The sequence below is a fragment of the Cuculus canorus genome, chromosome 3 (assembly GCF_017976375.1).
Source record: "Cuculus canorus isolate bCucCan1 chromosome 3, bCucCan1.pri, whole genome shotgun sequence".
Taxonomy (NCBI): Eukaryota; Metazoa; Chordata; class Aves; order Cuculiformes; family Cuculidae; genus Cuculus; species Cuculus canorus.
The window spans coordinates 64513865-64531690 of NC_071403.1; the positions used below are offsets into that span (position 1 = coordinate 64513865).

Sequence of the window (17826 nt, forward strand, 5' to 3'; positions counted from 1 at the left end):
TGCATTGCGTTTGCCATCTTCCCAAATCTGTGTGGCCCCTCCCTCCTGGTTTAGCAAATTGTGTAAGAGGAGTACCTTTCTGTGGCTTTGATTTCTCATAGTAATACAAAGGGAGACCTAATGAACACTCAAGCCTCTTCCCTTATTGCCGTGGTTCGGAAGAATTGAAGACAATGACACACTAACCTAGATGTGCTAGTTGTTTTCAACAACTCTAGAGGAATCATTCTTTCACCTTGCACTAATAATTAGAAGATGCTTAATTTAAGGTTTCCTTTCAAGAAACTATGATTACTTTTTATAGTAATTCCTAAGTAAGAATTCAAATTGTGTAAGGCTTAAATAATTTCTATTCACTTAAAGAAGAGTCAGGCAAGAAAGATCCCCTGTGCTTTAAGACCACAAAAGTATTTTAAAAATTTAATGAGATTTAATTAAAAATGCTGGTGTTTCAGTTGCTTCTAGTATTACTCTAGGGGTAAATTGCTTTCCTAAAGAACCTTTCAATAATGTTAGTTATTAGTGGTAGTTGTGTGGGTTTCTTTCTTTTTTCTTTTTTTTTTTTTTTGCTTTTCTTACTGGAGTTTCCCGAAGCACTGCTTCTCCTTCCTCCTCATCACAACACTGGGAGCAGCAGTGCAGTAGATCTGTCTTGGTCTGTATCCACAAGCAATTCCTTTTTATACTGCATTTGAACGAATGCTGCCAGGGACTCTTCCTTCATCCTTGAGCAGCAGGGAATGGCCACTTCCTTACAGTTTGTCTGATGAGGTAGGTGGAGTTCTTCAAGAGGAAAACTTCTGTTTAGTTTACCTTCATCAGTTCCCATTCAACATCTCTGAATAGATGGGTGGCCTCTAGAGAACTGAAAAGAAAATGTCAAAATGCAGCTGTCTGTCAGCTTTGTCTCCATTATATCAGTCAAGTAATTTTTTTAAAATAAAGAATAAAAAATTAATTCAGGTAACAATAAATCAGTAGCGGTTTTGAATATGTTAGTACAATAGAAAATCTTCTTTCTTTTAGTGCAATAGGACGAGGCTGTTATCTTTCAGCACTGATCACACTGTAATATTCTTAGTACTCCTTTATATACTCTTCTACCTTGTGGAAGAGAGAAAGATAAAGGAAAGGTAAGGCGTCTGTGCCAGTAGGCACCCCATGGTTTGATCTATCATTATGGTATTAATCTCTGTGCCTTTTTTTTTTCCTGGTCCGATGAATTATTGTGTATTAATTGAAAGCAGACTTCCACAGGATTTTGAAATATATCTGGTTTGTTTTTTTTTTTTTTCCTCTTCATTGCATTTCCTGAGGTCAGTGCATGTGTGTAGACAAAGAACTTATTTTTGTGTTTTCTGTTCAACAGTTAAATCTTTTCCTGCTGATCATTGTCTTTTATGTGCTTTTTTTTTTTCTGGCTGTCTGACTTTCTTATTGTCTGCACCATGAATCCCTTAGAGTTCTTGCATGGTGAAATTCTGAGAGAAATCTTGTAATACTGTGGATTTGGATGGTAATAAGGCAGAATATTAAAATCACAGAATTTTCTCTCAAGCACTCTGCATTGCTCCTAGGAAAAAAAGCTCTCAAACTAAAGTTTCCACTTGAGCTCTGTTAAGGTGCTTTGAAGTGCATGCTGCTTCCACCTCATGAACATCTGCTTGTCCAGTGAACTACTTAGAAGCCAGCTGATCTATGCTTGGTGATCTCTGCAAGCTATTTGTAGCTTAAATCTTTAGGTCTGCGCCAGTGCTGCAGCTGCTATCAACCCTTTTAACCCCTGTGTTATTGTATACCTGCAGTTTGCTGTCTCTACTGTTGCTTTCTCACTTATTCTGCAGTTGGTTCAAAAGGAAAGGAAAAGGAACAGAATATTTTCGGCTCTGTTGTTATGCTGAGCGTCACTTACCTAAGGTGATATACTGTCATTTAAAAAAAAAAAAAAAAAGGAGGGGGAGACAATTAATTCCTTCCTCCTTAGCATAAAAGCTTTTAGTAAATGGAAGGTGGGATGGGCTGGGAGCCAGGAGACTGGGTGCTAATATCTCTCATCTGCAGACTGAGGTTGTTCTGCGCAGTTCACAATTCCTGTTGACTCAAGCCTCTGGTCTAATTTTTGTTGTTGAAGTCACTAGCGTTTTGTATATATTTAACTGATGTTATACTCAATCATTGTAGTGAGTGTTTGTAAGAGGGTTCAAATCTCAGCTTTTTATCATGTTTCGATCTCAGTATTTCTGGCATGAATGTGTAAAATGTATTCAGTGGTATCTGTTAACATAGGACTTGCTTAGTAGATCACAGTTTTGCTTCAGAGAAATAACTGGGCAATCTCAATATTGGACCTGCTGTTGTCGTATGACAATAGAAATGATGTTACTACTAGCCGCACAGAAAAGCCTGGGCAGAAAGGATGTCCTGAGGGGTGTGTGGGGGGAACCAGACCCAAAACCTGTGCCAGCTCTCAGCTGTGAGTGTCTTCAGGTGTCCATGACACAGTTGGCCACATTTTCTATTCCTCTTAGAGCTTCTCCATTACCATGGGAGGCAGAAAGATCCAAAAGATCACGTGTTCATGTCATCCTGATCCACTGTATGAAAGGAATAGCATGGGAGGGACTTATATTATGAAAACTGGAATAGAGTATGCAGTACTCCTGTCCCTGTGCCTTATGCATTTTCTTAATAGAACGTTGTGAGCCTGTCTGCTCTCTCCTCGTCATGCTACTTGCCATATTAAATATTTCATAGTAATAGAAGTACTATAGAAGTAGAAGACCGTATGTATAAGCAAATTAGTAATGCATTTTAGGGAAAAATTTGTTTTGAAATATCAGTTCTACTCCTTGATCACTTAGTGCTTTCTGCCATATGCTGCTGCGTAAAGACAAATAAAATTACTGAAAGGGAAGATCTGCAGGAAGGTTGTATGTATCTGTATTTTGCTGAATCAGTAGGTATTTGCTAGCATACAATTAAGGAAAGCACGTCAGTGTATTGCAGAAATATGAGCGATATAGCAATCAGAATATCTGTGCTTTTAGATTCATATAAAAGCTCATAATTCTGCTCGTTTTAATTTCCATATCTGAGACTGATGAAAATTGGATTGTGAAGCATATGAGTGCTATCTCTGTAGTGATGCCTGAACATGGTGGTGTCCGAGAACCTGTCTGAAAAAAGGAGATCCCAATTTCCATTTAGGAGGAAAAAAATAGAGTAAGAATATTCTAGATTTCTGACAATAACAGATTTCTGACATAATGGCATTAACTAACTTTTGATTCAAAACATACATAGCATCTAACCCAAGAAACAAACAGAAACAAGGAAAAAGTCTTCAGAGGAATCTCCAAAATGCAAACAGTTTGCTTGAAAGGAGCAGTGAGAAGCATGGGACTGAGGCGCTTGCATGCTGGCATAAACAGTGTTTTCTCTTTGGATAAAGAAACTGGATTTGTGGGATGGTTATGCTTCTCACAAAACTGAGCAGAAAAGAACATAATGTACCTAAAAAAAGAGACAGAAGTATACATATCCTGCAAAATGAAATGATTTGTTTAATAAACTTCTACATCCCCTAGCTGGAATAATTTCCTTGAACATGATGGAACATGTGTGTTGCTTATGTATTTGACACTGAAACATAAATTATTAGATAGCTGACATCGGAGCAGTTGAAGGTAAAATCTAATCATATGTGAATATATGTAAAAGTTAGGTGGTATAGAAGCAAATCAAATTTGTAGTTGACAGAGTAGACTTGGCTGAAAGCAGGTGGAGACTGCAAGGGTGTGAGTATGCACAGTGGATTAATGCTGGAGAGGAAATCAGAAGCCTACTTAGTCCCTCCTCTGTTTTTCTGGTGACATCTGATTCTGTAAGTAGGGACGTTTTATATAAAAGTAAATTTAAAAACCAAAAAAAAAAAACCCAAACCAAATGAATGAAGCAGGATTGTTACACCACAGAAAAACCCCAAAACAAACCAGTAAATATACCATGACTGAAGATCACATCAGTTAAACCTATGAATGATACGTACATAATGGTGAAAGAGGGCCATTTCAAAAGCCAGCAGTCATAGGTCTTAAGAAGGGGCTGGTGGATGAACGGACAGCCAAGCAAAAGAAGTAGTAAATATCTTTAGATTCACTGTAGAGCTAAATGTGAATGCTTAAGGAGCTCTGATGAGGAGTTGCTGCACATAAGGTCATTTTTTTTTCTTTATTGTGATCAGAGGTTTTCCAGAGTTGATCCCTGTTGTGCTGCTGTGGTGAAGGCTGTCTCCCCACATCCCTCCAAACTCTAGATTGTTGTGTTAAAAACATGGCTTTTGTGTTTAATACAGATTTTAAAAATGCCTTGGAGGATATGCATTAGTTCATTAGTGTTAGCAATTACATCTCTCTAGCCTTCCAGCCACTCATACTTCCTGGCTAGAGTGAGGAACTTTATTTTCTTGTTGGTCTTCTGCTCAAGTTGAGCAGATGGCAAAATAACAATATTGATTAAACAAACAATTCAGTGTTTATAGACTAGGTTTTGCTACACTTTCTTTGTAGGACCCAAATATTTGGCGCTAATGAGTAACTATAGTAGCTATAGTGTTTTTCCTGGAATTTGCAAGGAGCTGAATGCCTGGACTGTGGGTTACCTGACTTGTAGCATTTGAGTAAGCCCTAAGAAGGGGCAAATTTTCGTCAGAAGTCTTTTGGAAACACCATCCAATGAATCATCATGCAAATATTTTTTTTTTTTTTTTTTTTCAACTCTGTCATGTAGAGTGTTTCTGCCCTGGAGAGCATGTTGATCCCCTGAGTCACTGATCTTGAATAACTAGAAAATGAAGCTTTTCCTACTTCATTTAAATAGTTGGAATGGCCTGTGTCTATTAGGAAACTCTTGTTTAAGATTAAATATTTAAATCTTTAAAATTTATGTATAGCTTAAAATATCTTTTGCTAGACTATATATAATCTTAAACTATAGCCAGATGTGACAATGCAGGTGATTCCACAAATTTATTTAAAATCAGTTTTAATTCATACTTTCAGTAAAGAGGATTTGACTGTCTTTTACTGACAATCTTATGTGTTTATAGCATGCAGGCAGCAGTTCTGGAAATAGATAGGTAGTTTTCTGTTATATTAGAAGTAGAGTTTGGAGCTTTTTGCATTTTCAAACTTTGTTGCTAAAATTAAAACCAAAAGACTCTTGAAACTTTCCATTCTTCACTGGAATGGAAGCAGCAGCTGTTGAAATGTTGAGAGTAAGACTTCTGTAATCAGGAATAGGCAAGCCCTTGATTGAACCCCAGAGTGCTTACATATGGGGGAAGGGGAAACCTTGGTTCCAGTCTTTGCATAGGACCCTAATGCAGCATCAAACAATTCCTTAAACTAGGGAGCTATTGCTTGAGGGGCAGTGGTTGGGGTGTCACTTTTCCAACTCTTCCTCCCTTCTTTTTTTTTTTTTTATTAAAAGAAATATTGAAGTGCTTGTACAGGTAGTGGGGAGGGGGCTTAGTTTGGTGGGTGGTTTGAAGATCCATGGGGAGACTGTTGTTTTGACATTGCGGGAGAACTAAGGCATGTACCGAATTGGAAGTTGGGCATTTAAGGATGTTTGCTTGTGGAAATCTAAATCCTATAGGGGCTCAGGGACTAGACAGCATATTTGAAGGTTGCTGTTTTCAGCTGACGTACCTGAATTTCTTCTAGTCCATTTGTTGATCTGGGCCTAACTACCTCATAGGACCACGCATAAAAATCTTTCCCAAATCGTAAGCAAAAAAGATTGGTTTGAAAATCTTGCTTAAAACAGGTATCCCCTGTGGAGGAACTCTAATGCAAATCATTTTATCATGATGCTAAGTGTGCTTCAGGATAAGATAATCATACTTATTTCCATAAAAACATATGATGGACTGCAGAAGTCTGAGGTAATAACTCTGTATAACTTGTTAAGGGTGTCGTATGCCTGCATTGTCTTTCATCCTTATCCCCAGTTCAGTTTGTAACTGTAGCTAAAATTAACTGGGGGGGTGGGGGGGGAGATAGTAAAACTTACTATTGTAGTTATTTTTCCAAGGGCTGTTTTTCCTATATATTTTTTTTTCACTGAAAATAAAAATTAAAACTCTACAGAGGCAGAAAAAAAGGCAATATTCAGTGTGTATTTGGGTTACATATTATTTTTAGAAAGAATGTAAAATAAAAAGATGTACTAACGGGGAACAGGGCTTCATTCACCATCAAGTTCTTTGGATTCATCAGTGTGTTTAATTTAATGAATAATTTCTTAAATATAAAAAAACAAATTATTGTTTTAAACACTTACTAAGAATAGTTTTTATTAATGTAAAGATACAGACAGAGTTTACGAGAGTTGTATCGGGTATAACTGTGTAATTGAAAATTGTAACTGAAACTGAACATTAAGTTTTTCATATATTCTGATTACAAGGAACTTTAATCAAAAGTCAGTTTGGAAGAGGATAGAATGTTTTAAGACAAAGTTAAGCTTTTGACTTAAAATTTCTAAAGTGTAACGTATATCAGCATTCTAAAAATACAATTATTGAAAATAAGTGCCACTTTATGGGGCACTTTAAATTGGTGTGAGTTTGGTTTGTTTTTTGTTTGATTCCCTGCACACACTTCAAAAACTGTCAAAAAAAAAGAGATCTTTTGAAATTAAATGCCAGCACAATGAATGTAATTTTTGTGAAACATTTTGATTTCAATAAAGAAACATTTTTGGTGGATAGCTATTCAGTTGTAGTTTCTTCCAACTAGCTCTACTATGAAGTGGCTTATTTATGCACTTTTAATTTGTGCAGCTTTTATTTTGTATGGCACATTTCCATTTCATCTTAGGAGCTTTACAAAGATTAAGGTTTATAGAGCCCTTTTCTGCAGATACTATCCCCATTACACAGGAATGTAAGCAAATACAGAGGAAGGTTAATTGAATTGCCCGGCTGCAGCATGTGAGTATTGGAGCTGGAACTACAATTTGAGAATGATCAATCCCAAGTCAGTACTTTAATATAGCAGAGGAGTCTTTCCACTGGTAATGTAACCATAGAAAAAAGAAGGGCAGAAAACATGAAATTAACAAGATCTTAAAATTAAACTCGAACGTATTGCTTTTCAACTTGTTAAGACTGTGTTTCCCTCTTTATATGCTTTTTCCAATAACAGCCCCCTTAGCTTCAATCATAGCAGCTAATATAAATGAGATCCTCTATGGCCAATAGGAACCTTGCTGTTGATTTTGAAGACCAGAGTTTTAGCTGATCCTATGTCTTAGTTATGTTTTTCTATGTATTTGTGTAAGTAGTAAGGTATAGCCTTATAAAGAAGATCCCTGTAGAACCATTTATATGACTAATGAAGGAGATTGCCTTGCACTCATAGCTATGGCTTTGTGATATTGACTCTTTAAGGAAAATATCATTCACTATCCTGATAAAAGGATAAATCTCCAACATTCTGAAAAGCTGTATAAGTTATCTGTGACATGTATGCATGGTTGACTTCTACCAAACTAGTTTATATATTTATTATAGCTTTAACTCCTGTTTGGTGTGCTTGTTTCACCTATATCAGGATTGAAAGTTGAGATCTGGTCATAAAGTGTATTGCATTATTTTTCAATTTTGGAAGAATTATTTAATGTTAAACCTTTATTTTGTTACTCAAAATACAAAATACACAGAAACTTGAGTTTCTGTGAATCTCTTAGTTTGGTGATCCTATTGGGCTTATAGCTGCGATTGAGGTAAGCAGTGCTGGCATGGAGCTCATTTACTACCAACCCCCTCAACTACGAGGTTGTGCAAGGAGAGAGTGGGAACACATGCATGGAAGGGATTCTCTTGCATGCAGTGTAGTAGCACCAGCAACAGGTACAGTACTCCCTTTCACGGAGCCTGTTTAAGGGCAGCTTTCAGGGAGGGAGGGGAAAGCTTATTAGTAACTGAGAAAAGAACATGCTCAAAATCAGCTTTCTCCCTGTGTTCTTGGAGCTGCACGGTACTCTCTGCTGACACGAAGCAAGTCTATGGATATGTTACACTCTTTGTAGTAGTAACTCCTTTCTAATTTTGCATTTCAGTTGCTTATTATCTTAAGCATTTAGTACAAATGTGTTTATGGAAAATGTAAGATTTTTGTGTGGTATTGGAGGGGCAGCAATCTCTCTTCTATCAGAAGGGTGTTTTAAGAAGAAGCATTTTTTTTTGTCAAAGTAAATATCTAACTCCTTTATTACTTTTCTGGGGCAGTTTTTAGATAATTGTAGCTTGTTTTTAAACTGCATGTCAAAAATTATTTACCACAGCATCTGTAAAATTTTCTGGGGACCTTAGCAAATACCTGATAGTTTAGGTCCATGTCCATACACTGAGTCCTATCCCACCAAAAATATTTTTGTGATAAATGGGTGAAAACTACTGACAAGTAATCATGCAAAGAAAGAAGAATTTGAGATAAACTGGTTTTGTTATTTTGAGAAGTATCTTTTTAGTAGATTTCTGTTATGAAATACATTGCCAGAGCTCCTGTTGCACATAAACTTGCTTACTTGGGATGACAGTTTTAATGCAGGAACAAAATCTGTAATTCTTTTTTCTTGCTGAAACTTTCAGAAATACAACAACTTTTGTCCTTCCTCTACAAAAATGAAAAGACAACAGAGTCCAAATGTGTTTTAATACTGTATAGGTATGATAAAGTAGTTAACTTCTCTCCATGAGAGGAAGGTATGCAGGGCTCTTTTTTTTGCCTCCTAGGGAAAAATTTCCAGTGGGAAAGGTTGGAGGGAGGAAAACACCAACATACAAGCTTGTTCTTGGTCTCCAGGGGTGGATATTGGGAAATAATACCTAAAGTTGAAGGATCTGGGCATTTTCATTCACAACATAGTCTGTTGGACTGCAGCGTGCACTCTGTGATTCCTTGGAGAAAACTCCCTTTGGGCCAAGCCTGTCCATAAATACTGACCTGTTCCCTTTGTAGAGGGGTGCCTGGGAGGGGTGTCTGCAGGAACAGAGCAGAGCTGTGATCTCACCTGAGACGTGTTTACTAAGCAGGCTGGGCATGGCAGGTGGTTAGTGGTTCCTTTCCTGCTCATGACACCTGGCAGCAGATGGCAGGGCAGCCGCTTGACACCTTAGGGGCGCCTTTGACTCGGCCTTCCCCTACCCAGGGAGTGTATATGTCTCTCCCTGTGGCAGGAAGGGTGTGATGGCTGACATCGCTGTTTACTTCATCACTTTTCCTTGCCCACCCCAAATCAATCTAGGCAATCTGAGCTGAGACCTCAGTGTCCTGAACTGGGACCTGGCACACAGGTGGGCTTTGCTCTGAGCTGCGCTGGAGAAAGCCTTCTGACTTCCACGTGCTCGCAGGAGGGGGAAAAAAAAAAAAAACCCGACAGTTTTGAATTATCTTTGTACTGAGTATCATTCTACCCCTCATCCCCATTGTTCTGTGCCTTCAGGTCTGTCTGTCCAACAGCTCTCTCTCCATGTTAGAGCAGAGGCCACAGGGCACGACTGTGCCTTTCACAGTCAGCGGAGACAGCCCAGAATGAGCTCTGCAGATCTTCTTTCTAAAACCTGTAATCTGATGTGTCTGAAGAATAAATACTAAGAAGTGTCTCACGTATTTGAATGAAAACACTTGGACATCTTTCCCCCCCCTCACCACCTTATAAACCCTTTAGCCATGTGCTTTTTCTTTCTTTTTTTTTAATTTCCTCTCTCTATTTTTATTTTCTGTTTTTTCTTGCACACTGGCAGCAAAACTACTTTTTTTTTTCCTTAAAACAATATTTCTTATATGACTAATTGCAGAACTGATGCAGGTACACTATTTCTTAAATCACTGTTCAGGCCCACGGGGAACCCTTTGGAGGAACTTGGACCTGTTGGTTTAGGGAAGGAGGAGGTGCCTGTGCCTGGTGTGGAGGCAGAGCCAAGTGAAGAGCAGTGGGCTGTGAGCCATCTGTCCTTTCGCACCGACACCACCTTGAAGGTGTCTCCATCAGGCAGGAGATGAGAGTGATTAGGAAGAAGCAGGTCAGGATCTCTGCAGCACCTGTGAGGCAGGTGCAGGTGTTGTGGCCTTTCCCTGCTTGCTCTGCCTTGGGAGGTGAAGAACAAGCAACAGCTTGTCCCTTTGGTAGCATTTTTCTACGTTGCCTGCCTTGTGATTTAATCTGTACTTGTACGATGTTTCCAAAGACTTGTGATAATGTACCTTTTGTTTTGAGGGAAGAAATACATATTTTTTCCTTTCAGTTTTGCATAGAGAACCTAAGCACCAATACTTTATAATTTTGGAATACCAGACTCCAAAATTCAGGGGTTCAAGGGTGCCATGGGTTTGCAAACTATTATTTAGTCTGTGCACTCATTATTGTACCAGCTGCTCCAATATCCTGAATTCTTGGAGCTAGTCTAACATTGGCTAGAATTATCAACTGTGTCACAGTTCTTATGTGAGAATTTAGCTGGTTTTATTTGCTACCTTTTTTTTTTCCCCAAAGGATCACAAATTGAGCTCCTGCAGACTGATAGGTCTGTTCAGTAGCTCCTTCTGTTATACCAGTATTACAAAGCATGGAATTATGCACAATTTTTACAGTTCAAATGCATAAGTACCTTGATGCTTCTGCTGCTGAGTACTTCAAATGCACTTTATTAAAAGGATTTATTTTACCTGCTATTGAGTGTTGTATGTGTCTGGAAATCCAACAACATAAGGTTTCCAGGGATTATTTTTCTATTTCTGTCTTTTTGAATATGCCAGTATCAGGATCAACCTTAACTTTGGAATACCTGCACATATAGTGAGCATCATTTTTTTTTCCTCTAGGTTTCAGCTGTTGCTCTTTTTCTACTATTTTTCTGTGGAAGTGATCAAATTTAACTAAATTCACAGCTAATCCATGTTCAAGAGTAAAAATTAAACGGAAACTTTGGATTACTGATTTTTTTTAATAATTAAATTAACTATTACCATAGGTAAACTAAACTACTCTTTTCAATAACTGAACAAATTCTAATTTTAGTAATTAAACCTAGAAAGTGAAGAGTAAATAGTTGAACAATATTTAAGGTTTGAAAAAGATCAGTGTTGCTAATTTGTATTGGATTTTGATACAAGGGTTCTATTTATTATAAGTTTTTTTCCGTAGAAGTATAAACTGAAAGGTAGTAATGATGGTAATGATGGCTTAGTGTAGTATATTATATTAAATAAACTTGTCCTGTTAGTGCTACATGCAAGGCTTTATTTACATTACAGTAAGCTGTTTTCTGCTGCATTTACAATTCTACTATACAAATAAATTAAGGGATCTCATGACAGTATGATTTACTTTCTCCCTGCAGACTGAAAGACATTAATATTTTTAAGCGTATTTGCTTGGAAGTGGTTACATTAAATTTTCTGTAGGGCCACTATCAAACCTGCCATCTAGGAAAGGAAATAGTCAAAAGTCAGACTTCTCTTCTTGTTCTTATTCTTAAAGGATGAGCAATTATTAAATATTGCATTTAGAATTCAATGCTATTGCAAGCAATACTGAGCAACCTTTTAAAATATGCTCCTGTCCTGCGATAACAAATGAACAGCCACAAAATTAAATAAATTAGAAGATCTAGTACACAATGGCACACAAAGCTTTAACTGTTTAGTCTTCGGTGTTGTACAAACATACTCTTTTGGAAATCAGTGAATTAATGCTTCAGCTTTGGTTGAACTAAACAGATGCTGTGAGGGAAAAACTGAGACAGAATTTCTAGTCCCAAGATAATTTGCAGGGCTGAAAAATTGGAGGGTGAGGACAGGGAAGAAGTATTTCTGTTTAGGTAATGGAGCAGATTTTGTCTGCATTCCAGGTACAAAGGCCATGGAACATCATAGTCCAGTCTGGTTTTGTATAATGTTTTCATTAAGACACATATTTCCGACATGATACAGGTATAACTCCTGTGAACATCTGTTTCTTTAAAAAAAAAGTGTAAATTATAATTTCATTTCATTTCATAAAAGCATAGAGCTGGTAGAATTCATTTGAAATATCTTGATGTAAGTATTCAGAGTTAAGCTCTTCCTCTTTCTATCCTTTTTTACTGAAAGCTACTTGACAAAACACAGGGTAACCTATTCTTTTTGTAAACATTGCCTCCTTTGGTTGCTCAACCTGATGCAGTTTCCATTTGTTAGGAGCTGTCAGCCCTGGTCCTGAGAGGAGAGGGATGCTACTCTCATACACAGCTGACTCCCTTCTGCAGGACACCATATGACAGTCCCTGCTGTGAGGGCACATGCCATCAGGAGTTCTGAGCCACTAAATTCAACAACACTTGAAGTTATAAACTGTCAAGTTGAAACGTTTGCAGGATTTCTAGTTATTTATCTGATAAGTTAAAAAATATTTGTTCATAATGCAGCCCTTTTATCTGCAGAAGCTCCCTTACTTGCAGAAAATGGTATCTACATGGCTTCCCCAATGGTATTAAGCATTTATACTTTTATTTCCCCTATACATAGGAGCACAAGAAATGTCAGCTTTGCTGTGCTCAGTTGATTGTGCTGCAGTGTTGCTTACATCCACATTTAGCTTTTTGTTCTTCCCAGCTGAACTCATTTCTCAGTTATAACTTGTGGTTTGTGCATCTGCTGTGTGATGCCATTGGTTTAAAGGTCCTTTGTGCTGATCAGTCTGTTTTCAGAGTGTTTCCTCCAGTGTTCAAGTCAATGCTTTTAGGAGGCAGCAAAGTGGATGGGACTAGTGCCCTTGGAAACTTAAATGTGGCATTTGGGAAAACTCTAGTTATTACTATAGTTTTAAATAACTGGGGGAATGGGAGTTGGAGGCACCATACTCTTATGCCCTGTAGCAGATCACTATGAGATGTTAGTTTAATTTTTCTTAACTATTTGCCTTCATTTTTCCTTGTCTTATTTTTCTTATTTTTCCTGTTCTTTTCCTGGAGCCGTGGGGTAGACAGAATAAACTTGCAATTCTGTAAACTATTTTTCTCAGCTATATGCCCTATTTAACATAGGATCAGCATTTAAGTATTTCCATTTTTACAGAATGAGTCTTCCATTATGTTTCAATGGAACAAAAACTTGCAAGGAGTACTCACAAATAAAAATAAAGAAATTTCACAGGAAAACTTAGAGGTTACTGAAATGCCATTTAAACATTTCTAATCTAGTGGATCTGCTTTGTATGAAAGAATATTAGAAGTACAATATTGTTTTGATTACTGTAGCAAAGTTACAGTACTGTGAAGTGTTTTTAAAAGAAATATTTTCTAGTTTATATAAAGGCTCTTATGTAAATAAAAAATGGACTTTTTTTGGCTTCAGTAACATTCTCTCATTTGATATATCGATTTAGTAGTCACTATTATATGTTGAAGATTTTTTACATGAAAAAAGCCATGCAAGATCCCAACAGCTGAATATCAGGTACTAAACAGGAAAAAAGGTAAGCAAAAAAAACAACCAACAAAAGAAAAAATAAGTAATGATATATAATTGAGAAGGAAGCTACCTTCTAGCATTCTGAGCTGGACACGATGACTTATCTGGGAAATTACAAGTTATCTGAGTACAATAGCTTCTGATTTGAAGTTTCATTAGTAAATACTATTATTTTGCCCTTTCTGGTGAAGCTGAGCTGAAATGATTTGTACAATGTGTCTGCAGCTCTGTAATCTGTAATTCAAAGTTAAGTAGGTACTACTTGACCTCTCTTTCTAGTTTCTTTGTCAGTAGAAAACCTAATTGAAAGCAGAACTTGATACTTTATTGCTATTTGGCAAAATAGTAATGAAACTTTTAGGAAGGCTTTGCTCACTTATTAGATAATTCTTACAGAAAGCTCTGCTCTGAATTTAACAAAAATAGAGGAGTAGAATCTCTTGAAAGAGTAATGTAGACAAATCGGCTTTCTGGTATTGAATCTGGCTTTAAGTCTGGCTGCTTGTCCGTGGACTCCCAGGAGAATGCAGGGTTGACAGTGCTCTGGGCCATCTCCAAAGGACCCGGGATGTCCTGGGTAACTAACACCAGGTATCTATGGTTAGGCAACAGAAATGGCATTCGGATGTCTGTCCTATTTAACAGATCTATAGACACGGAAATATAGATGTGGGAATCTGAAAACAGACCTCGCAGTAGGAGCTTGAAATTTTTCATTACAGCATAAAGCAAGAATTTCTTGCCTTTTCTTATCCTTAAATCATGGCATTTTTTTCATGATTTTTTCTCTTGTTATGACAAAAATTTGGACTGCGGTTTGTAATCAATATGAAAACATTGAGAAACTCTGATCCAAGGTATCTCCCACTTAGTTCAGAATCCCCTCTATGTACTTTGACATATACTTGTGTAAAGTTCTTTTCTTTCACTGCTTGGCTTATTATTTTATCCTTACAGAAGAATTAAAGGGAAAAAAGACCCCTATCATTTTTTCTTTGTTTCATCTAATCTCATTATCACCAGCATTAAACCATAGTACTTACATGAAAAGTTTTCTTCTTGCACTGGCATGACTTTAGAATACATTTTCATTTATCTAAGCTGGGCATATTTCTGTGCGTGTGTTCTGTTTCTTTTTTCGTAAGTAAATTCTTCTGTCTCCTTTCTCATCTTTGTTGCTCTGACCTATCTGTAGCAGTTTTTCAGCCACATCTCTAACGAAGGCAAGCTTCAGCTAGTATGTGTGGAATCAAAATATACTTATATATGAAGTGTTCCATTTTTATAATTTATTATGTTTTTACGTGGTTTAAAATTATACTGGCTGTTCTGTAGTCCTGTTGCATAACATTCAGATTTCATTTCAAATTCATTTTCTCCAGGGCACTTATTACTGTTGCTTTTCAACTTCTTCCTGTATACTAAATTATTATGAGGACCCTCAGGTAAGAAAAGCCTGGTAGTGCTATTAAATGGAAGAGCAGGGAAACAAAGGTCAGTCCTACCTGGGGAGCAAGAAAAGGTTCACTGGGATGCTGTTAAAATCTTTAAGACATACAGGTGTGGAGAGTAAGATTTTTTTTTTCCCATTTCTGTAGTTTCTTTCATATCTAAATCACTATTAACTTAAAGGCTATTGAATAGTCTGTGTTTGTAACATTGGTTAAGTGTTGTGCTCTGGGAAAGGGCGAATACAAGTACTAGGGAACATAGTAACGCTTTTTTGGTAAATATTAGCCAATGGACTATTTCAGTCCAAACATTATTTGTTAAAAACGTCTGTTATTGATACAGAGCTATTGACTATGTTGTCAGTGTCTGGACAGCTACCTATAAATGTTTTATGATGTCTGTTGACAATTTTAAGATGAAATGAGATGGTAAGGACTAGACTTTCACTTCACTCTGTGAATGAAATACCAAGTGTGTTCATTGGTTTTGTTTTGTGTGGTTGGTGTTTTGTTTTTAGCTTTTTTCCCACTTTTTAGAAAGTATAACCATTTTTATAGTATTTTAACCTACAAAAGAGAATTTTGGTGAATTGCCTAGAGAGATGCTTACTAACTGCATTATTCTAACTTTTCAGCCCTTTTCCCTGACTGTTAATTCTAGTCGGGTATCAGTGCTTAATGAGAAGGTAAGACAGCCAGTTAATTTATGTAAAACTACATTTCTGTCAAAATATCCGAGGTAATCCGTGTCCAGAAGCAGGAGTGATTTTAACATATAAATGTGGTTTTTACGTTGTTGTTCACTATTGAATTCAGTGTTGCAGCTGGTGGCAGAATGCTCCATGGAGTTCTGCCTGTTTGTCACTTTCAGTTAATGTTCTGATTACACCTGGAAAATATCCCTGGATTTGAGTTTGATTCTGTAGGGGCATGCTGATAGTCCAGGATGTTCCTTTCCTGTACAGAGCAGGAGGAGGGCAAATAAGGACTCAAGAAGTGTGCGTAATTTAAACTGGGAATTAGTCGGGGACAAAACCAAAATAACAACAAGTGTATTCATCTATAAAATCCCTGATAGATACTGCAGAGGTTTTCATGTGACTAACTTAAAAATTACTCCTGCCATAGCAGCTCAGCAAAGACAGCCTCTGTGCTGTCTGCTGAGAGGGGACTAAGTCACACTTTTACCTTCCTGCTTATTCCTGCTGTGAAGGAAAATAATCTTGTAGACTTGAATCACATACAGGTACTGAAGGAAGAAATTACCTCTGACTTAAGCAGCCTTTTAGATGGTGTGATTGATCTCTGACTGGGCCACTGATAAACTTTATTTCTTTTAATTCTGGCTTGTTTGAATTGCACAGTATTTGACAATAGAGCGTGTTGAAAAATAAGCGAACCTTAGAAGTGCACATGCATCCAAAATCTCTAGAGAATTCAGTGTATATCTGGTTTTATAAGTCTTTTTTTTTATTATTATTTTTATCTAGAGGCTTTGTGCATCACCACTGTCAGTATTGGGCTAGAAGGTTCGCTTATACATTTTTCCTTTGTATTGTTTATAAAAGCCTGCCTTTCCCATTTCTCCTCTGCTGATCATGTGAAACAGTTTTCAGGAAGATTACACGTGTGGGTGCAATCATCCACAAAGTGCTAGGAGGAACTGTGGGTGGCTGCACTACTCGTGTCCTTCTTCTCACTGTCCCTGAGGGCATGGGGCTGCTGCTGTCCCTGGAATTATGGGTGGAATGCTTCAGAGTTAAATGGCAAATACCTGCACATTTTAATGGGACTAGGCCGCCAGAATCTCTTAGGCCACTTCTAAAATTTCAAGCTGTGGTTGAATGTTTCTTGTAATGACATTTTCCCTAAATACTCATTTCTTATGGGCTGAAGGAAAGTGGGTTTTCATTGTGCTGATTTTTGAAGCTGGAGGAATCAGATTTGACTGGAAGTATTTGTTCTACGTAAAATATGTAGTCATGTAACTCTGAGGGATGATGCTGACTGTATATTGTATACCAGTTTCTTTGAAGTTGTTTCTGTTGATATATCTGATCTGTTCATAAAGTCCTTATTTTTCTAATCATATCAATTGCCCTGGTATATTATTTTTAAACCTCATATTTTATGTAATATTAGACTGAAACATATACAACCAATTTTGGATCTGATACAACAACATATACTCCTATTATTTTCTCTGTATATTCTTTTTTCTTTATATTCTGGGAAATTGCAGGTTGCATGGCAGAAAGCTCTCCTCTTCATTGCCATGAATGATGTAAACAGATAGCAGATAAGCTTTGATATCTATGTGCAAGTCTAACCATACAACCACAGCAGGACCAATAAACCTTAATCCAAAGTTTCAGGAAGGATAGGGAGGTATTGCAGGGAAAGGTGTGTTTCAGACAGATGGGCAAGTGGGAAGCAATGTAGTGTTCAGAAAGGACAGGTGCCTTTACCTGTTTCTTTTCTATTAAGTCCACTGTTGATTCAACATAACGAATAAATCAATACCAGAGCTATACAACAACACTCCTGTTATTAGTAAACCACACTCACCCAGTTCAGAGGAAGTCAAGTTTTAAAATTACTGCTGCGAGAATGATGTCAAATTCATCTGGAGAACAATTACCAGTGTTGGGTGGTTTATTTTCTATAATAATTATATAAATAACATACATTATAAAAGTAGTGAAACAGGGAAAGGTCAAAGTAGCTGGGTATTGCTTTTGATGATGTGCTAAACTGTTAGCCCAGTGGTGAGGGTGTTCATGGTAGGCATAGTAGACAATGACTCAACTTTTTTGCCTCAGGATGCCTGAACTCACAACTGCCCCCCCTCTGAA

At 37.2% G+C, this 17826-nt stretch overlaps 1 protein-coding gene across 6 annotated transcripts in view; it reads left to right on the forward strand.

Annotated features, from left to right (window-relative positions):
- CHRM3 (cholinergic receptor muscarinic 3) overlaps window positions 1-17826 on the forward strand; it is a 272134-nt gene that overhangs the window by 23365 nt on the left and 230943 nt on the right. The gene's annotated exons all lie outside the window — the stretch shown is intronic.